The sequence below is a fragment of the Silene latifolia genome, chromosome 9 (assembly GCF_048544455.1).
Source record: "Silene latifolia isolate original U9 population chromosome 9, ASM4854445v1, whole genome shotgun sequence".
Taxonomy (NCBI): domain Eukaryota; kingdom Viridiplantae; phylum Streptophyta; class Magnoliopsida; order Caryophyllales; family Caryophyllaceae; genus Silene; species Silene latifolia.
Genome location: NC_133534.1, coordinates 59,871,054 through 59,893,988, shown reverse-complemented (window position 1 = coordinate 59,893,988; position 22,935 = coordinate 59,871,054). Strand labels below are relative to the sequence as shown.

Here is a 22,935-nt window from a genome sequence, read left to right as displayed (position 1 = left end):
AAATCCACCTACAATGCCTAAATTCTCGTCACACTCTATACCCACCGAGGAGGATCTACCAAATGGTACTCCTACCCCACAACATCTTACCGGAAACTTCATTGCCAAGTCCGCCTTCATTCAACTAGTTGAGAGGAGCCAATTCGGGGGAATGCCTAGTGAGGACCCTCATTCTCATATGGAAACATTTTGTGATTATTGTGAAGCTATCTCTCAAACGGGCGTGACTCAAGACCAAATAAGATGGGTCTTATTTCCTTTTTCGTTAATCGGCACCGCAAAGCAATGGCTGAAGGGCCTTGATAAGGCCACCCTTGGAATAGATTCTTGGAAGAAGCTAGCTCTAGCTTTCTACAAAAAATTCTACCCACCGGAGAAGACTAACATGCTAAGAGCTCAAATTACGGGTTTTAAGCAAAGGGATGAAGAATCTTTGTATGAAGCTTGGGAGCGGTTCAAAGGTATTTGTCGCTCATGTCCTCACCATGGACTTAGCGAATGGTTTTTAGTGCAACAATTTTGGAATGGTTTATATGAAGATTCAAGGAACATTCTCAATATGGGATCAAATGGAATGTTCACCGAAGTTGATGACAATCAAACATGGAACAAGATTGAGGAAATGGCGGTCCATAATTCACAATATAGTAGGCCTCGCAAGGCTACTAGAGGAGGAAAGTATGAAGTGGACACCGTTACTCAATTGGGTGCTCAACTTAGTGCTCACATTGACACAATCAACTTGAAGTTTGAACAAGCTATGGCTAGGCTTGAGGAAAGCTCAAAATCATCAAAGCATCATGTCAATGCCATGACGGCATCCTCATCAATCCCAAGCGGGATATGTGAGAATTGTGGAACCTTGGGTCATGACTCAAGTGAATGTAGGGGAACAACCGAGCAAGTCAATGCTTTCCAAGCTTACAAAAGTGGCACCCCTTATTCAAATTTTTACAATGAAAACACCAAGTTCCATCCAAATCTCTCATACAAAAGCCAAAATGTTCAAAACCCTCAACCAACATACACTCCACCACCCATGAGAAATCAAAATCAAAGACCCTTTTTCAATCAAAACCAAGGCTACCAAAATCAAAATCCATACAATCACCACAATGACCAAAGTTTTGATGTCCAAAAAGCGGTCCTTCAAATGCAAAAAAATCAACAAAAATTTTTCACCCAAATGCAAAAAGATAGCCAAGCAAAGGATACCACCATCAACAACATTCTAGCTCACACCAAGATGTTGGAAACACAATTGACCCAACTAGCATCTTCAAGCTCAACAAGACAAAAGGGGCAATTACCACCTCAAGGTAATCCCCCTAGACATGAAACGGTTAGTGCCATTCACTTGAGAAGTGGTACAAGATATGAGGCACCGAAGAAGCAAGTTGAGGATGAAGTTGTGAGAGCTAGTGAGAATGAAGTTGTGGTGCAAGGTCCCAAGGAAGGGGAATCATCAAAAGAAGAAAGCTCAAAGAAAAATGAAGACAAAGCCAAATAAAAGGAGCCCATTGTGATTAGACTTCCTTTTCCAAGTCGTCAAGCCAAGCCCAAATTTGATGATCAACTTGGAAAGTTCATGGAAATTGTGAAGAACTTAGAAGTCTCAATTCCTTTCACGGAATTAATCAATCACGTTCCGGCCTATGCAAAGTACATGAAAGATATCCTCACAAAGAAGAAGTCAATCCGGAAACTTGAGACTATCGCCTTCACTAAGGTGAGTAGTGCAATTCTTCAAGGGAGTTCACCTCCAAAGTTAAAGGATCCGGGAAGCTTCTCAATACCGTGTACCATTGGCGACACAACGATCAACAAAGCCTTATGTGATCTAGGGGCTAGTGTGAGTGTCATGCCGTACTCGGTAAGTAAAAGGTTGGGAATGGGAGAGCTTAAATGTACCAATATCACTCTTCAAATGGCCGATAGATCGACGAAGACACCGCTAGGGATATGGGAAGATGTCCCCATGCGAATTGGGAAGTTTTTCATCCCGGTGGACTTTGTCATTGTTGATATGGAGGAAGATTCCAACATTCCAATCATCTTAGGAAGACCTTTCCTACACACCGCGGGTGCGGTGATTGATGTGAAACATGGAGAGCTCACTCTAGAAGTGGGAGATGAAAGCATAACTTTTAATCTTGACAAGACCATGAGAGCTCCTCGTTTGCATGAGCCATGTTTCATGATTGATCATTATAGCCGAAAAGATGAAAAGAAGAAATCGGAACTCCAATGGAGGAAGAAAGTTGAAGATTCTCCATTCAAAGAGCAAGTGAATTGTGAAAAGGAGAGCTTGCAAAGCTCATCAAAATCAACCAAGGAAGAAGAAGATGGCCTCATTGGCCAAGAGAAGAAATTGGGAGAGTTGTCTCCATCCAAGCAAGAGATTTTCAATGATCAACTCAATGAAGTTTGTGGTCTTTGGGACGACGAATTTGAAGGGATCTTTAATCCCTACATTGGGCATGCCATCGATCATGATCAACAACAAGGGCCACGGTCTATTGAGGACCTCTACCACAATAATGAACAAGCTTTTAATTATTTCTTCGAGGTGTTGAGCAACATCAACAACACCTTGAACATGCCCCCTTGACATCTCATCAAGAATGAGAGTTTGGTGGAGTCCTCCCTAAACCACCACTTGTAAATATCTCTAACTCCCTAACTTACATTTAATTTTTTTGTATTGCATTTTTTGTCATTTTTGGATTTATTTACTTTGATCAAAATAATTGTCATGAAAAGAGAGAAGTGAGGGAGGGACTAATGATTTTAATTGATGTGTAGTGCTTTACCTTAGTGTGGGGATGGCAATTGCCTAGGCTATTCATGCCTTAGTAGTGCCCCCGCAATGAAGAACACAAGATTTGAAAGAAAGAAAGAAAGAATGATAAGGGAATGCGTTGGTGCACGGATGGAACTGAATCCGTGTACACAAGGACCAATCCGAGCGGATTATCGAGAATCCGCCCGTCTGCGAAGAAGATCCGAGCGTCCTGTGAGAAGACGCCCCTCTTGGGCTGAGCTGAAAACCGCAAATTCTTGATCGTTGAAGAATCCGAGCGGATTTACGGAAAGACGCCCGTCTCACGAATCCGTCCGTCTTGTGGACAATCCGCCCGTCTTGCGGTGAAGAAAAACAAAGAAAAATCTCTGGACAAGAATCCGTCCGTCTCACGCAAAAATCCGCCCGTCTCATCCAAAAAGAATCCGAGCGGATTCCCGAGAATCCGCCCGTCTCTAGGCGGGATTTTTGAAAATTTGAAGTCAAGAATCCGAGCGGATTGCGCCTAATCCGCACGGATTGTCCCTGCGTCCTAATATTGTCGAGTTCTTTAAATACCCACCCCACCTTCATTCATTCATTCATTCACTCATAAACACTACCCATAACATCAAAACCCTCATCCTCTCCATCTCAAAAACAAAAACCCTCAACAAAACTCACCAAAATCAAATCAAACCATCTTTCAAATAACAAATCAATCACTCCATCTTCATTAACAATCAAAACCAAGCACAAAATCTTCACCTTTGAATTGATTTTTGTTCTCATAAAGGCAAAGCCTTTCACCTTCAAAATCAATTTGGGCATTCTACAAATTGAAGATTTTTGATCTTTTTCTTGGTTAGCTCATCAAATGGCAAGAACAAAGGGAGCAACAAAAGCAAAAGCAAAGGCACCAAAGACTACAACTCTCTCTCAAAGGCAAAAAGCTCTACAAATGAAGAAAGCTTTGGCAATGGTGGTATCAACACCAAGCTTGGAAGTGCAACCACCTCAACAAATTTCTATGGAAGCATCACCCTCTACTCCGGTAATTAATCAACTCTTGCATTACCCGGAGGTAACATTCATTTCCGATTCCCATAGAAATACATTTGTCAAGTTTGCTATGAAACAAATTCAATCCACCAAATTCATATGCCAAGATGCTTTAGAGAAGTTGGGTGTTCTTGAACAAACAAGAGTCTTTTTCAATGCCATGGGTTTAAAGAAATTGTTTGAAATGAAGGAAGTAACATACCCCTCCCTTGTCTTGGAATTCTTAAGTTCTTTAAAAGTGACAAAAGTTGAGAATAGGGAAAATATTGAGTTTCGTTTAGCTAACACTAGTAGACGCATTACCTTTCCTAATTGGGTGAAATTTTGGGTCTTAGCGATGAACATAAATTTTATAAGCAATATGGGAAGTATGATCCCGAGCCTCTTTGGGAGGCAATCTCCGGGAAGAAATTTGAAGATTTTAAAGCTTGTCGTGCTCTTTTGGTCCATCATCCGGGCATAAGAATATGGCACAAAGTTGTGGGAAATACCATAATTGCTAGGAAAGACACCAATCATTTCACGGGACTCGATTTTATTCTCCTTGAATCAACTTTAAATATTGGAAGAATTCACACCAAGCCTTACAATTCTTTGAGGCTATTGGTTGATATATGGCTCCATGTAGATAGTGGGAAGAAGGGTCAAACCGTAATTGTTAATGGCGGCCTTGTCACGGTCCTAGCCAAGCACTTTGATCCTAATTTCAATAAGGATAGCAAGTACAAGGCTAAGGATGGTGGCCATCTTATTGATATGTCCACCTTGATTAACAAGTTTAAGTGGGTTGCTCACAATCCCCTTGATACCAAGTATGGGTGGCTTACAAGTGAGGCTCGATCATTCACTTTACCCGCAAAGATTTGCCGTCTTAGTGTCCACCGGACCAACTATTTACTTCCCCTATCCAAGGAAGCCGAGTACATCATTCAACAACAAAAGGGTGATCATGAAACTCCCTCCTCTTCCATTGTTATACCACCTTACCCCTATGTTTATGAAGAGTTCACACCACAAGGAGTTGAAATTGGAAAAGATTATGTCACTCTTCTAATGCAAGCCATGCACAAGCAAGCTTATGAAGATCGGAAGAATGCTTATTTGGCTCAATATCCTCCCCTCCTACATCTAGCTAGGCAAGGACTCCTTGATCCATCTTGTCCTTTGCCTAGTTGGGCGGATAGAGAAGCCTTATTTCCGGGTGCATCAAGGGACGTGGTGGAAGGCAATGAGGTTGTTAGAAATGATGAGGAATTTGATGATAACATTGAGGAAGAAGCAAGTGGAGATGAAGAAAGAGATGGCCTGGTGAAGATAATGATGAGGAAGATGGTGATGAGGAAAGCAAAGAAGAAAGTGCCAAGGAAAGTGGCAATGTGACCACTTCTCATGAGGGAAGTGATGGTGATAGTAGCATGATGGAAGACTAGCCTTGGAGATTCCTACTCTCCCACGGTTTGTCTATATCTCTTTGTACTTTATTTCATTTTGATCATTGTTGGTTTAGTCCTAGCAACATCAAAGGACTCACACCTCGGTTCCTTTGAGGTGTTCTTTATTGTTCCCATTTTTGAAAATCCAAAATGACAATCTAGTCTCATGCATAGCATTGCATGTGCATGAACTCCCCCATGCTTTGACATTAGCAATAGTGTCTTACTTGGTTTGGGGAAGTTAATGCATACGCAACGGGAGGTAATTTAAATTATCCTCTCCGTCATAACAAAAACCATGCATCATGTAGTATAGTTTAGTGTAGAATTGCATTTAGTATAGAAAATCATGCATCATCTTTGCATAATTTCCATCATTTTGGCCATTGAGGACAATGCCCATATTAGTGTGGGGATGGGAATTCTAACACTTAACTTTTATTCAAAAATCATAAAAATTTAAAAATTGAAAAACCAAAAACAAGTTCATTTCCCTTGTATATATTGTCTTGTATATATTGCGTTTGTTCATCCTTTTTCACATTGATTGACTACGCCACATCCGAGACATGAGGATATTGAAGACCGCATGGTATGATCTTTCCAATCTCCTTTTTCCTCTTTATGTTAATGACTATGTGGCTTTATTTTGATTGATGCGGTATAACAATGTGAACCTAGGAATTGCATTTAGTTTATATGTCATATTAGTTGGTAGAATCATTTGCATTAGGATGTTTATATGTTAGTTGCATCATGGCATGTAGTTGCATGTTAGAAAAATTTTGTGAAACCGTCTACTTGGGAAGCTTGACAAGTGTATATAGGCCCTAGTAGATGCTTTTTATTCTTAAGACTTTGCTTGTTAGAATACTTGTAAAACATCCTAGGATGTGTCATGCTAGTATCCTTTGACCCATGGATTAAGGCCTAGTCAAGAGTACCTTGTGGTGTGATAACTCCTTGGCTACCGTTTATTCCAAGGTGACCCTTGAAACCATGCATACTTCCATCATTCATCCATGTTCTACCATATATTTTTGTCATCAAAGGGAATGGGCACAAAAAGAAATCAATTTGAGTTCAATGAAATGAAAAGTGAAAGAAAGTTTGCAAAAATGCATCAAATGAAAAGAGGAGCAAAAATAGAACTCCTATGCTTCAAATACAAGGCACCCTCGTTACTAATTGGGGTGACTTTGAAAATGTTCAAAAAGAAATGCAAAAAGTTGTCAAGTATTGAAATGCCAAAAATAAAAAAGAAATGGCAAGAAAGTGTTCTCAAAATGTTATATGCCACATGAAATTGGGGGGAAAAACAAAAACAAAAGCAAACTCCCAAAGTGAAACTCAAATACTATCGATCCCTTTTCCATCTTATCCATTTTTGTGCATGGTAGAGAGGGGACGACCCTTCTTCTTGTCTAGGCAAGAGGGGGAATTCCGCGATCCTCCAGTGTTTCTAACACCATAGGGAGTCTATTCTTGACAAAAGCATTTAACGATTGAGGACAAAGGTACCCTAGCTTGACACCTTTTGGAGGTGATTTATTGGTATCCTTCTAGGCTTAGTAGTTTGAACAAATTGCATCTATGAAGGATTGTGTACCCTTGAATTGCTTCCCTTGTAGATAATTTCCGCCACTTAGATGAGGAAAGTGGCTATTCTTTTTGTAGATGCATCCATTATGTGTTTTTGTGTGCTTAATGTTTGGATGTGTCGCCATTTTGGCAAGACCCACCTTGCCTTGCAAGAAGGCATCCTACCTCATGGTTGTCTTGTTGTGAGTTGAAGGGGCGGAGTGAGACCCGCTAATTGTCTCATATCGGCTATTATTATTAGGTTAGGTTAGTATTGGTCCTAGTCTTTGTCACCTCTTTACTCGGGACGAGCAAAGGTTCGGTTTGGGGATATTTGATGCGACCATAATTGGCGCATATTTAGCCCCCGAATTACCATTGTTTCTATGCTTTTTAGTGCCTATTTGGGTCATTTCTTATCTTTAGTTCTTTGTTTTGCATATTCTTTGAGATTTTGATCCCTTGGTAGGAAAGGAGTAAGAATCTTGCATTTTCATGGCAAAACAAGGCTAAATTGATCATATTCAATGACCAAGCATCAAGGAGAGACAAGACTAGAAGGCCTTTGTACATAACATAGTAGAAGAGCATTGTTGAGAAAAGGATCCTTGAGTCCCCAAGGAAATCCCCAAGGAATTCATGAAGAAAAGGGAAGAAAAAGAAGAAGGAAAGCTGCTGAACTACAATCCGAACGGATTGTAGAGAATCCGTCCGTCCTCGCCCGATCCGAGCGTCCTCACCAGGAATCCGCTCGGATTCCCCATGCCCAATCCGAGCGTCTTGTTCCTTGATCCGCTCGGATCGTCCATCCCAGATCCGGCCGTCCCGACTCCCGGCCGCACGGATCACAAAGACAAAGACGATTTCGTTCTTCAAGCTACGAAATGGAGAAGCCCTTCTCTCGGATAATCCCGGAGGCTCCTTGCTCAACTTAAAAAGTGTAATTACTAGTTTAGCCCTTAGTTAACCCTAATGCATCCTCCCTAATTTTCACTATAAATACCCCATTAGTCTAATTAGAGGAGCATGTTCTTCTCATCAATAATTAGTGTAGTTAATATCAATCAAATCTCTCTTCAATATTGTAATCAAATATTAATCAAGTTTCAATCCAAGTTTTAGTTCTTTAATCTCTCTCTTGTTCTTACTTTATTTTGGGTAATTGAAGATTATTTGGGTTATTATTGGGAGATTGACAACCTCTCAATCTAGGATTCAAGTACTTCTATTATTCTTGCTTTATTATTGGAATCATTAGTAGGTATAATCTCTTAATCCCTTTTTAATTATTGCTAATTACTTTCATTTATTCATCATGTTTCATTATGTTAGTATGATTGACAACCTTCCTAGCATGATCAATATGATAATGAGTGAGTAGTCTCTTGGCTAGGGTTTAATGGGTGATTAGGGGAAACCAACATGGGGAATGATTCATGCTTAAATTAATATGCTTTCATATCTTATTTGCTTGCTTGTTTTGATCTTAATACATGCACATGTTATATTTGATGAAATGCTAAGCCTATGAATCCTTGCATTTACTATCATCTTCTATCTTTTCAACTTGACTTGTAAGACATAACCCAACTCGAGTCTTGTTAGACCATGCATGTGTTAAGTAGGGAAGATTAAGTCGACTTGTAGGTGTTGTACAATCCAAGAGATTCGGCTCCGGGACCCAAACTTTCCTAGGATTGTAAGATATAACCCAACTCAATCCATCACAACAATAATTGCTTGCTTATAAATTGAGAACATGTTTGTATGATCATATCCCATGATTCCCCTATGAACCCATGACACCCTAGTGCTTTTAATCAATTGTTTACACCCTTATTTCATTTACCTTGTTAGTTTATTTTCATTGCTATTTTAGTTTAGTGACCTTCTACATCAACCCAATTTGTGACACCCCTAGACACCACTAGTTACAATAGAATCTTCATTTCAATACCCGTCCCTTGGGATCCGACCTTTACTTGCCTCTTTACTAATTGTAGAGTTGTTTGTGAAGTATAAATTGTGTTTTGTATCGACCATTGACCAACGACCACATATGCTTAATTGTGAACACCAAATGGCTCCGATCAGGACTTAAATGACGTAAGGGACTCATTAGATCTCCTCTCTCTCTCTCTCTCTCTCTCTCTCTCTATATATATATATATATATATATATATATATATATATATATATATATATAGAGAGAGAGAGAGAGAGAGAGAGAGTTGAGTTCTTATGAGTCCATCATATGTCATTGAGTCCCTAAGTCCCTCTAAGGGCCATTGGATGAGAAAATGGATGGTTGAGATGGATGGAAAAGGGATGGATTAAGGACTATTAAAAAGAAAAGGAAAAAAATGTGGATGGTTGGATTGAAATGGATGGTTGAGATTGAAATTAACAAAAAAATTATTTCACTAATCAAATTTCTATCCACTAATTAATTTTTCTTTCTCTCTCTAGCCCCTAATTAATCAGTTTTGAGTTTCAGATTTCAGGAGTGTAAATGTAATGTTGTATGAGTTTTACAAGTGTAAATGTAACATTTTACGAGTGTAAATGTAATATTTTAAGAGTGTAAATTTCATTTTTTGTGACGGAAATTTTGAATTTATATAATTTTAACATTTTACAAGTGTAAATTTGATGTTTTACAAGTATAAATGTAACATTTTAAGAGTGTAAATGTAACATTTTTTGTGACACAAATTTTGAATTTATATAATTTTAACATTTTACAAGTGTAAATTTGATGTTTTACGAGTGTAAATGTAACATTTTAAGAGTGTAAATTTGATTTTTTGTGGCGGAAATTTTGAATTTATATAATTTTAACATTTTACAAGTGTAAATTTGATGTTTTACAAGTGTAAATGTAATATTTTAAGAGTGTAAATTTGATTTTTTGTGACCGAAATTTTGAATTTATATAATTTTAACATTTTACAAGTGTAAATTTTATGTTTTACGAGTGTAAATGTAACATTTTAAGAGTGTAAATTTGATTTTTTGTGACGGAAATTTTGAATTTATATAATTTTAACATTTTACAAGTGTAACTTTAATGTTTTACGAGTGTAAATGTAATATTTTAAGAGTGTAAATTTGATTTTTTGTGACGGAAATTTTGAATTTTTATAATTTTAACATTTTACGAGTGTAAATTTGATGTTTTGCGAGTGTAAATGTAATATTTTAAGAGTGTAAATTTGATTTTTTGTGACGAAAATTTTGAATTTATATAATTTTAACATTTTACGAGTGTAAATGTGATGTTTTTCGAGTGTAAATGTTGTATTTTAAGTGTAAATTTGAAGGTTTTAGAGTGTAAATTTGGTCCTTTGAGTGTGACTTTGGTCCTTTATAAGTGTAACTTTGGTCCTTTACGAGTAAAATTGTAGTCCGACTACCAAAAAACACCACCACCGTCGTCCTCCACCACCAACTCATATCCACAAAAATATATGAGTGCAAATCTATATAAATTTAACAAGTGTAAATGTATAAATATACGAGTGTAAATGTAAAGAAGTATGAGTGTAAATGTAAAAATTATGAGTGTAAATGTAAAGAAATATGAGTGTAATTGTAAAGACATATGAGTATAAATCTTAAAAATGCGTGTAAATGTAAAGAAATATGAGTGTAAATGTAAAGAAATACGAGTGTAAATGTAAGAAAATATGAGTATAATAAATATATTTATTAGATCTAAGAATAAAAATTATGATAATATGATTTGTAAATGTGTAAATGTATAAAAATCAGTGTATAGATCTCAAAAAAAAAGTGTAAATGTGAGGAAGTAAAAGTGTAAATTTAAAGAAAAACGATTGTAACTGTAAAAGAACAAAAAAAAACAAGCAGATCTGAAACCACCACGGTGTAACTTTATAGATCTAGAAAAACACGAAACAGTAATTTATGTAGGAAAAACGACCAAAACTGTAAACAAAATCACCGACATGTGAGTGGAAAGCCATTAAAAACTTAAGAAAATTAAGAAAGCCATTAAAAATTAAGTGAGTGGAAAAACTTTAAAGCCATTTTTAAGAACACCACCGGTGCCATACAAACAGCAAGGCAACGGCTTTCAGACGACCTACCATTACCATCAACCACCATTACCAGTCGCAATCAGCCGCCAACCGCCACACCAACCCAGATCTAATGTCTGAAAAAAAAAACAGAGAAGAAGAATGGTGGGTCGGCTGTTTGGTTGTTGACGGGGTTGGTGGTTGTTGTCGGGGTAACAGTTCTGCGGTGGTTGTCGATAAAGGTGGGTCGGGTTGTGGGCTGGAGATCTGATTGTTTGTGGTGGAGATCTGAAAAGGGTGAGGGGTTTTCGGGTTGTGGGCTGGTTTTGCGTGGAGGGTGGCGTGTGGGTGCCGGTGTGAGTGGTGGCCGTCGTAGTTTTTTTTTGTTGGTGATGGTGGTGGTGGCGGTGGGGGTTCGAGTGGAGAGGAAGGAGGGATGGTGCGTGGTGGTGGTTGGCTCGTGTGTGTTCTTTGGTGGTGTGTGGTGGCCGACGGAGGAGAGGGTGAGGTGGTGCGTGGTTGCTGACAGGTCGGGGCAGGGTAGGGTGGGTGTGGTCGGTGCCCTCGGTGGTGGTGAGGATGAGAGGAGGGAACTTTTTTTTTGGGGTTTTTGAATTTTTTGGTTTATAGAGAGATGAGAGAAATGATATTTGTGTGATAGGAGAGAGAAGTGGGTGGAAAAAGAAAGGTTATAAAGTGAAATTAAGGGTTGATTAGTGAGGTAGTGAGAGAGAGTGTCTTACATTAGCACTAATCCCTCATTTTAGCCTTAATCCCCCACTTTTTCCCTTCAATCTTAGCCTTTCATCCCATCTTTTCAAGGGTCCTAAAGAGGACTTATGGACTCAATGTAAAAAGGTGGACTCACTAGATCTCTTCTCTCTATATATACACGTATAAGCAAGGGTTTTTATTTCTAATTTATATTAAGAAAAAAGCGTACAGTGCGCGAAAGCTACAAGCCTGCAATTATACATGCAAGTAGACAAGAACGATAAGAGGGGGAAATTAGAAAAAAGAAGCGAACGAGGAATGGTAAGAAACGAGGAGCAGTAGCAGAAGCAAAATAAGAGAAACACTCCAGGTAGAGCCATCAGCAGGGTAAAAGGAGTCGACTTGGGGACGAGGGATTCGAAGGACATAGGAGCCAGGGGACGGTTTGGCAAGGTAGCGGACGAGGATAAGAAGTAAGACAGGGATTATGACCAAGAGAAGCTTCAAATTGAAGGCAAAAGGGTGAAAGTCTTGTTTGGAGGAGTTGTTTGACAAGTATAAGTAGAATCCAAGTACAGTGCCGAATGCGAGTAGTGGCCAACTCGGCCATGGCTCAATTTTGTTACTAATGCTACTTTCACTATTATCATAACTTCCGGCCGTTAAGTCCGGTTGAGCGGCTGTTAAGTCCGGTTGCTCTATCACCGGATCCAGGGTACTACTAGACGACTTGCTCATCATTTTGTTTGTATGTGTAATGCTTGTTCTTTGATTCTGTTTTGTATGTTACAAGTGAATTTCATGCAGTTTTTATATGCAAAGTATTAGTAAGGTATTATAAGAAGTATACTTCCAAAGGCCTACATTAGCTGTTTGATTTACTCTTCGCCACCTGCACGCTGAGTATGTGCATGCAATGCAATTCTTTGGCTTTTCACCGCCTCAACCGATTCTTTTCAGACAACCTTTTTTAAAACAAGATTTTTATTTTTAATAATAAACTCAGTTGAAGATAATTATTTTTGAGCTAATAAAATAAGAGATATAATCCGTAGTAAATTACAAAAAAGATTGAGTTTTATTTTTGAATCCTACATAAGATAAAGTTATTTGTAGAACTATCACCAAAGTTATGGAAATTTTATCCGATCAAGATGATAGAGTTATATTAGTATATATATGAACTTTAAAAGTAGTAGACCCCTCAAACGAGTTGGATGGGTCGGCTGCCGAGGCGGTTCATACATGTTAAACTCGAATACGGGTCAGACTACAAAACTTAGATAATTACCACATGAATTTGATGCAAGGTTTGCTAGACCACCCAAACGGGTTGGATGGGTCGGCTGCTGAGGCGGTTCATACATGTTAAACTCAAATACGGGTCAGACTAAAAATGGGTGGGCTTATACGAGTCACGGGCCGAGGTAGAATCAGAATACATGTCAAAATATAGATTGGTATGGTAGATTTTATTTGTCAAAAGCAATCATATTCAATAATAATAATATTATAATTAACGGAAAATTCACGTGGTACCCTCAAACTTTGTCATTTTTCACGTGGTACCCAACTTTTTAAGTTTGTGCACATAATATCCTTGAAATTTGATTTTCAAGCACAACTTGCCTTTTTATCGTTTTTAAAATTTTCAATTTGTCATAAATTATAGACCAGAAATCGGAATTGATTAATTTTTTTTTTCAAATTGATTATTTCTTCGAGATCTATAGATTGATAAAACGAAAATGATCATTCGGAAATTTAAGATCGAAGATATGGTTGATTTGAGATTTTCGTTAAAAAAAACCGTATAAAATGTCAGTCGACAATTTTTTTTTCACGAATCGTAGATTATGATGAGATAATCATTTTAGGAAAAAAAATTGGTCGATTCAGAATTCCGGTCTAGGAGTTATGCGCAATTGAGTTTTTTTACAGCGACAAAAAGGGTATGTTGTGCATAAAAATCAAACATAGAGGGTATAATGTACACAAACTTAAAAAGTTGGGTACCATGTGCAAAATGGAAAAGTTCGAGGGTACCACGTGAAATTTCCGTATATTACTTATCATACTTATACTGAAGAATTTATAAAAATTATATTAATTTAATAAAATATGTAAACTTGATTTTTCAATTATTTTCGTAATTTAAAATATTTAAAATAATAATAATTTCAAATTATTCTTCAAATATAACATATAACATACTCCGTATATATAATATATAAGTATTAATATTGAATTAGTCAAGGCCTTTCCAGCTGCAAAAAAAACTACATTTGTACATGCTCACTTACAAACAGAACACTATTTAGTTACTCATGCATGGTGATTATAACTTTTATATACACAAATCATAAAAAAAAGGTTAATTTATTTGTATATACTCATATTCTAAAAAAATATTTCAATGTATTTGTATATACTCACATTCTCACGAGAAAATTAATGTTATGAAAGTAAATATAACTTCTCAATTGTGAAGATACAATTACAGACGAGTCAATATTATAACCCGTACAACGTACGGGCACAAAATCTAGTAACAATAATTTCGGGCATTCCGGTCCAAACTGGTTCGGACCGGAAAATACCGGTCCCGAACCGGACCGGACCGGAAACCGGAATCTTGGAAAATAGTGGACTGGAGACCGGACCGGAATTTTTAATTCCGGTTCCGGTCCACTAGATTCCGGTCCGGACCGGATTATGCCCACCCCTACATGTAAGTAGTTAGTGTCACATTTCAACATGTTTTAGTTAAGATTTAGAGTATAATTTAAGGGACTTGCTAAATCCCGCGCACCAATTTACTCAATCCCGCGCATTTTTTTCCTTTATTCCGAATATACCCCTCATTTCTCACCAATCACCCACCTTCGAATCCTCGTTAATCAACTAACCCCACCCGTTGAACCGCCTGCAAAACCGCCTTCCTCTCGGTCTCCCAAAATAAGCCGGCAGCGTTACCACCACATCCACCACCTGTACTTTCGCATGAAACTCTGCCAAATCAAGCGCGTAATAAAACAAAATCGTGAGCATAACCTTACCGCCATCAACTTGATCGCCGTGAAAATCTTCCACGATACCGCAGGTAAAACGATTTGGTGAATCTGTCTGCATAATCGTAGGATTTGGATGCAAGGTCGCGGAATAAAGCGTAAATTTTGTCGGGGTAACGTGCGACTATTCCCGCCGCTTCTTCGCCAATTAAACGAGTGTCGAAGTGAAAGCGATCAAATTAAGGGATTTACGTTTCGACATTTCGTTGTTTGCGACGGAAATAGGGATTTGACCTGGTTTGAGATTAACTACTACTACTTTCCCCATTTTGATCCTAGATCTATATGCGCATCACATTGTTGCTTCTGATTTCCATAGGATTAGTGATAGTGAGATTAGGATTGTATGTATCTGACGAAGTGACGATGTTGTGTGTGTTGACGCCACGGTGGGTTCATTTTTTGAGTTTTTGCATTCTCTCTCCTTCCTCTCTCAGTGGGGTGAAAAATGGAAGGGGTATTTTCGGATAAAGGGGAAAAAATGCGCGGGATTGAGTAAATTAGTGCGCGGGATTTAGCTATTACATAATTTAAAGATATAATGACTATCGTCTTGTATCTAATTAGTCACATCATATAATAATAATCACCATTTCCCTCCATAAATCATACTTCATCTCATACCGTTACCTTCCCAAATAACTTACACAACTAGGTCCGCCTCCTAGTAATCGAAATCCCCAAACGCAACCACCATAGACAAACCCACATTGCGGCATAACTCGATCTAAGCTCACTAAACACCATTCTTTTCCATAACAACTTTCCATTACATATATCCTTAATCAACATAGTAATCACCATCTCCCTCCATAAATCCTTCCACATCCCAAATTACCACAATTTGAATCCCTCATTTAAATCTTTTCATTCTCACATTTCTCAGACTTAAATTACCCCTCCGACCATACACGGATATCACTACATTACATAGGCCCAAGACTATATTACTCATCATACCTCATAAACTTGCGCATTGCCTCCTTAAACTCATCAACTTCACTTCTTCTTTCTATTACCTATCGCCACCACACATAACCACATTTTCTTCCCACAATCATACACATCGTAAGGTGGTACTCTCCACATCACAGGATCCGGTAACTTACGCATCAGGACCAACACATATGTAAAACAATGCATAAGGAAGCAAAAGAACGTTTTTGAAATAAATATGATATGTAGAGAGGTCAAAAGATAAGGATAAGGCCAAAACAGGGGTTACTAGGTCGAGCACAACCTACTCGACCGAGTAGGTGAAGATCATAAGCTAAACAAATATTAGGGTTACTCGATCGAGTACGGGGCACTCGGTCGAGTACATAGAGGTGTACTCGATCGAGTATGGGGTACTCTGTGACACCTCAATACTCCAAGTGCCTTACCAGGACCACTTAAGGTATGAGAACGCCACCATATCGGTTACCTGAGGCAATGATAATCAAATAGACAATAACAAAACGTACTTAAGAAATAATACGTTTAAGTGATACAACCCAAAATCTAAAACTGCTAAAAAGAAATACAAATGTTCTCCAAAAACCAAACGACTAAAACAACTAGCTCGAGACACAGCGGAAGACTCTAGACCACGTGATGACTCCATCCTAGCTATCCCCCGCGTAAGCCATCATACCTGCTCAACAACTGCTCACCATCCCCGAATAGATCACCACAGTTTTTAAAACAATTAAACGGAATCAGTACTGATTACATTAAACAACAGCTGCAATGAAACAGTATTACAATCAACTCAATCAGCACAACTCAATCAGCACAACTCAATCACCTCAACTCCATCTCATCTCCACAATCTGAATACACACTTAAGTGTGTAGCCCTGCCAGAGTACCCATCGCAATAAGTACTCCTCGCCGCCAGTGGGGGACCGCAGTCGTTCCCACCTAAGCCCCGCTCATCTCCATCGAGCGATAAACCATGTTCATTAATGTGTACATCCCTCCTGTGGCGGGTTCCACAGAAGGTGAATCAAGGGCGTGAAGCCACTCCCGCAAGCGACTCCACTCAGCCAGGGACACACCCCGAAGATCACAGACCGTTACACAACCAATCAACAATATACTATCAACAATCACCAAAACCAATTCAACATTATAATTAATCAACAATCACAACAACAATCACCAACACACTATGTAACCAAAACTGAGTAGGGAAACCCTACCTGGAATGCAAACACCACAGACGGTCTAGCAGCTAATCAGAATCTCTGCTCGACGAAACCTCCTCCTATAACACGTATACATACAATTACTACCACAATCATACAAATCACCCAAAAACCCCCAATATTACCCAATTAGGGTTTAACTAACCTTAACGAAACATTATGAAAATTATATAAAAAGATTACCCTCGACACCACGATCACAACGGCGTAAAGAACGAGATAATCCGACACTCTTAGCCTTGGGATTTGTTAACAATGCGAAGAACACGAACTACGTAACTTCTCTTTTTCTCAAAAAGGTTTTTAGAAAGATTAACAGTGATTACAAATAGTGATGGCCACCCTTTTATATTAATCTCGAATCATTAACAAAACCCGACTAATCAACCCGTAAAACACACTTACTCGATCGAGTAAGTGACTTACTCGGTCACTTACTCGATCGAGTGGCCCTTACTCGATCGAGTACCCTACAGGCAGCCTACTATTTTGCGCGGAAAACTACTTACTCGACAGAGTAAGCCCCACTCGTTAGAGTACCCATAGACACATAAAACCGTAGTATTACAGTCTTTCCTCCTTAAAAAGAACTTCGTCCCCGAAGTTCAACCCATAAACCAAAACAAAACACACTAACACCACTCCAACGCAACAACATAACCAAAACTCAAAACAACTCAAAACAAAACTCAAACACACCTCCCAAAACAACACTCAACTCGACTCAAGACAAACACTAACTGTACTAAAACCAACATAAAACATGCAAAAACTCTACGCGACCATTTCCTACCCCCTAAAAAAAACATGGTTACGTCCCCGTAACCACACATACCTGATCAAAAAGAGACGGATACCGCTCCCTCATAGCCTCTTCCACCTCCCAAGTAGCCTCCTCAACCTCATGGTTAGACCAAAGAACCTTAAGCAATACTGTTTCCCCATGTCTTGTTTTCCTAACCTTGCGATCAATAATCTGTTTCGGCACCTCAAGGTAAGACAAGGACTCATCTAGCTCGATGTTCTCTACCTCTAACACATGTGAAGGATCACTCACATACTTCCGCAGCTGAGACACATGAAACACATTATGCACTCTATCCAACGTAGCTGGTAAAGCTAACCGGTAAGCAACCTCACCCACACGATCCAAAATCTCATATGGTCCGATAAACTTCTGGCTCAGCTTCCCTTTCTTCCCAAATCTCATGACCCCATGCATAGGAGACACTTTCAAAAGAACCTTGTCCCCAACCTGAAACTCTATGTCACGGCGATGTAGATCTACATAACTCTTTTGTCGATCTTGGGCCGCTATCATCTTTTGTCTTATCAGCTTAACCTGTTCAACCATTTTCTAGACCATCTGTGGTCCCAAAACTACTGCCTCAGCTCTATCATCCCAGCAAATCGGACTCCTACATCTCCTCCCATATAAAGCCTAAAATGGTGCAATGCCTATACTCGTGTGATAGCTGTTGTTATAAGAAAACTCAATCAAATCTAACCTCTCCTCCCAACTACCACCAAAATCCATAACACAAGCTCGTAACATGTCCTCTAAAGTCTTAATGGTCCTCTCTTTCTGGCCATATGTCGCAGGATGAAATGCAGTACTCATCTTTAAAGTAGTCTCCATCATCTTCTACAACTCTCTCCAAAACCGTGATATGAACCTCGCATCTCTATCGGACACTATATCTTTAGGCACCCCATGCAAACGAACCACGTGCTTCCTATAAGCCAAAGCTAACTGTATCTTGGTCCAAGTATCTTCCATCGACACAAAGTGAGCTGACTTAGTCAGATGGTCAACTATAACCCATATCATGTAATTACCCTGTTGACTCCTCAGCAAACTCACTATAAAATCCATAGAAATGGACTTCCACTTCCACTCAGGTACCTCAAGAGACTGAATCTTACCTTGTGGTCGTCGCTGCTCCCCTTTAACTCTTTGACATGTCGAACAACGAGCCACAAAATCAGCTGTTTTCTTCTTCATCCCAGGCCACCAGAAAATCTTCTTCAAATCTTTATATAACTTGTCACCGCCTGGATGTATCGAATATGGTGTGCAATGAGCCTCTGTCATGATTATCTTTTTCAACTCCTCATCACTAGGAACACACCATCTCCCATCAAATCTCACACTGTCATATGTATGAATAGAGAATCTAGACACCGTCCCTTACTCTACTCCAGCTCTCCACTCCTCAATCTTGGGATCTGAAGCCTGTTTCCTGGGAATATCATAAAGGTCTGGCTCTACTGTCAAATCTCCCCTAGCATCCCTTTTCTGTATCATGTGTATCCCCATCTTTCTCACCTTATCTCTCAACCTCATCAAAGACATAACTGTGCATAGAGAATGCACACTCTTCCTGCTCAAGGCATCTGCAACCACATTAGCTTTCCCTTCATGGTATATAATATCCATGTCATAATCCCTAATCAGCTCCATCCACCTCCTCTATCTCATGTTCAACTCCTTTTGAGTGAAGATGTACTTGAGACTCTTGTGATCTGAAAACACCTTAAAGGTCGCCCCATACAGATAGTGCCTCCAAATCTTGAGAGTAAACACAACTGCACCCAACTCTAGATCATGTGTCGGATAGTTCTCATCATAAGGTTTCAATTGCCTAGAAGCATAGGCAATCACTTTCCCATTTTGCATCAACACACAACCCAACCCATTCTTTGAAGCATTTGTATACACTTCAAAGTTCTCACTCCCTTCAGATAATGCTAAGATTGGAGCTGTGGTCAAACGCTCCTTTAATGTTTGGAACGCTGTCTCACAACTTTCATCCCAACGAAACCTGTTCTCTTTCCTCATCAAAGCTGTCATAGGTTTGGCTATCTTGGAAAAGTCTTTCACAAACCTTCGATAGTACCCTGCCAAACCCAAGAAACTCCTGATATCCGCCACATTCTTAGATGCCTCCCATCGAGTAACTGCATCTATATTTGTAGGATCCACAACAACACCCTTCTTTGAAATCACATGCCCCAGAAAAGCAACCTCCTCTAACCAGAACTCACACTTAGACAACTTTGCATACAGCTGATTGTCTCGCAAAGTCTGCAACACTATCCTCAAATGCTCCTCATGCTCCTCCTTAGTCTTAGAGTAGATTAAGATATCATCGATAAAGACCACAACAAACCGATCCAAAAACTGACTGATGACCCGGTTCATCAAATCCATAAACACTGCTGGTGCATTAGACAACCCAAACGGCATCACAACATACTCATAGTGACCATACCTCGATGTAAAAGCTGACTTCGGTATGTCCTCCTCCCGAATCTTCATCTGATGGTAACCCGACCTCAAATCGATCTTAGAAAAGACCGCTACACCGTTCAACTGATCAAACAAATCATCTATCCTCGGCAAAGGATACTTGTTCTTCACTGTAACTCTGTTAAGCTCCCTATAATCGATGCATAACCTCAAACTCCCATATTTCTTTTTCACAAACAACACCGGTGCTCCCCACGGTGATACACTCAGTCTAATGTATCGCTTCTCAATCAGATCATCCAGCTGTTTCTTCAGCTCCTCCAACTCCTTAGGACCCATGCGGTACGCTGCCTTAGAGATTGGTCCCGTTCCCGGTTTCAACTCAACACTGAAATATATCTCCCTCTTCGGTGGCAAACCTGGTATCTCATTTGGAAAGACATTTGGAAACTCTCCCACCATTGGTATCTGCTCAACTGTAACACCCCCTCATACCAAGGTACCTTACCAGGGACTACCCTAGCATGAAAGGCTGTTACCATCTCGGTTGCCCGAGGTAAGTATATATCAAAATCAACAATCCAAAAACACATTTATTAAAGTATAAAGAGTTAGCGATTACATTATCTCAGTCCAACTCAAATATAAAAGTATAAGGTCTCAATACGACTGAAATCAAAGACAACTAAATTTGTAACCGCGGAAGCTAGACTCGAAGTGATGACTCCCCATGACTGTCCCATAGCTACACATCTGTATTACCTGTCATAATCTGCTCACCATCCCCGAATGGATCACCGCAGGTTTTACAAAATAACAACACGGGGTCAGTTACTGCATAATCAAGATAAGACAAACAAATAATGTAACCGGCTGATCATCCTCCACAGTAACTGACTACACACCGAAGTGTGTAGCCCTGCCGGATTACCCATCGCAACAGGTAATCCACTCCACCGGTGGGGGACCGCGGCCCATCCCCACCAAGTCCAGCTCATCAACGAGCGACTATCAATCCCTGACCCTTAATGTGCACATCCCCTCCCGTGACGAGTTCCACAGAGGGCGAACTAGGGTGTGAAGCCACTCCCGCAAGTGACTCCATCATAATCACACACACCACAACATCACAGCTGTCACAATACCACAACCGTCACAACACAACCACATCACCACCGTCACTAGAACACCCATACTCCGATGATCAGCAGATAACAACAATTACAAAACAAACACAATCTTAATCAATCAACAGTAACTGAGTAGGGGAAACCCTACCTTTTCGCAATCCGCTATGCTGCAATCAATCATACAATATGCATAACAAATACCACATCATCACCTACAACAATGATAATCAACAATCAACACACATATAATGACCACACCCTAAACCCCCAAATTACCCAAACTAGGGTTTACTTACTTATAAGAACGACAATAGATCAATAAGGATAAGACACTTACTACGACGATCGACACGGAATAAGATGCTAGAACCCACAATCGACGACCTTTGCCTTGGAATTGATGAAGATGATTAGAAGAGAATGAAACGTAGTTTATGTTTTGGAAGAAAAATGGCTTTAGAAACTGAAGAACGATTATATATAACCTCTAATCATTTTAATCAAAACTGCGGAAATAATAACACTTAGGCCGGATACTCGGTCGAGTATAGACTATACTCGGCCGAGTATCCTCTACTCAGTCGAGTATTCATCATACTCGGCCGAGTGTTACTCGGCAGTAGCCAAACAGACTCCAAGACACACACTACTCGACCGAGTAGACCATACTCAGTCGAGTACCAACCTATAAAATCCGTAGAATTACAGTCTTCCGTCCTTAAAAAGAACTTCGTCCCCGAAGTTCCAACCCAACCTATAAAACCTGGACACCTAACACTAAGTCCACCAACGACGCTTACTTCCACAACACGGCTCACGATAACATCTCAACTACAATATAGCCTCCTAATACTGACTCCATAATATTACCGAATAACCACAATATAATGTTGCCAACCTTGTCTCACTTCCATAACACTCACTAGCAACTCAATACCAAGACAATTCACAAAATAAGATCAACCATCAACACGGAATGTTACATTCTACCATCCATAAAACGAACTTCGTCCTCGAAGTTTACTCACACACATAAACATCCTCACACAATCCGTTACTCACGCTCCTAAACATCATACTACTACGAGCACTGCCATTACCTGTAATAAAATCGACCATCACACAAATCCATCCTTATTCTACACCAGCACTCAACTTCCAATTCCCACCTGTATGACCATCAAACTCTCTTGTCGCATCCTACTCTTGAAATAAATTTTACGTCCTCGTAACTCACTAATACTAAGTCCTTTGCTATGCCTCCCATCCTCATTACTACCGCATGACAAAGATAACCCACTATAACCTCAACACCTACAACCATTCCTATATCCAGGTCTCTCTTTCTCTAACAGTTCTCGTGCCTCCAATTATTCTGTACTCCCATAACATATATCATAAAATTTTCAGTATAACCACTACTCCATCTCTTCTACATTACCACAAAACGACATACTCCTATATACATATACACTCATCTCCAATATCTTATCTCACAATCCTCAAGTGTTACACATACTTACATTAGCTTCTCAAGTTCATCTCCTTTATTACCACAAAACTCACCCTTAACTTGACATGATGCTAAGTCCCAAACTCCGTACTCGCTGTCCCAAGAAAAGGTGTTAAACCACCTGTAGTTCCAGTTCAATGCCACACATGCTCCACAATTCTC

At 39.4% G+C, this 22,935-nt stretch overlaps 1 non-coding gene across 1 annotated transcript; it reads right to left on the bottom strand.

Moving 5' to 3' along the window:
* Positions 1–385: 385 nt before the first annotated feature.
* Positions 386–492, bottom strand: LOC141602779 (small nucleolar RNA R71). The gene has a single exon (XR_012524688.1). It is a non-coding gene; the product is annotated as a small nucleolar RNA R71 (small nucleolar RNA).
* Between the last annotated feature and the right edge of the window lie 22,443 nt (positions 493–22,935).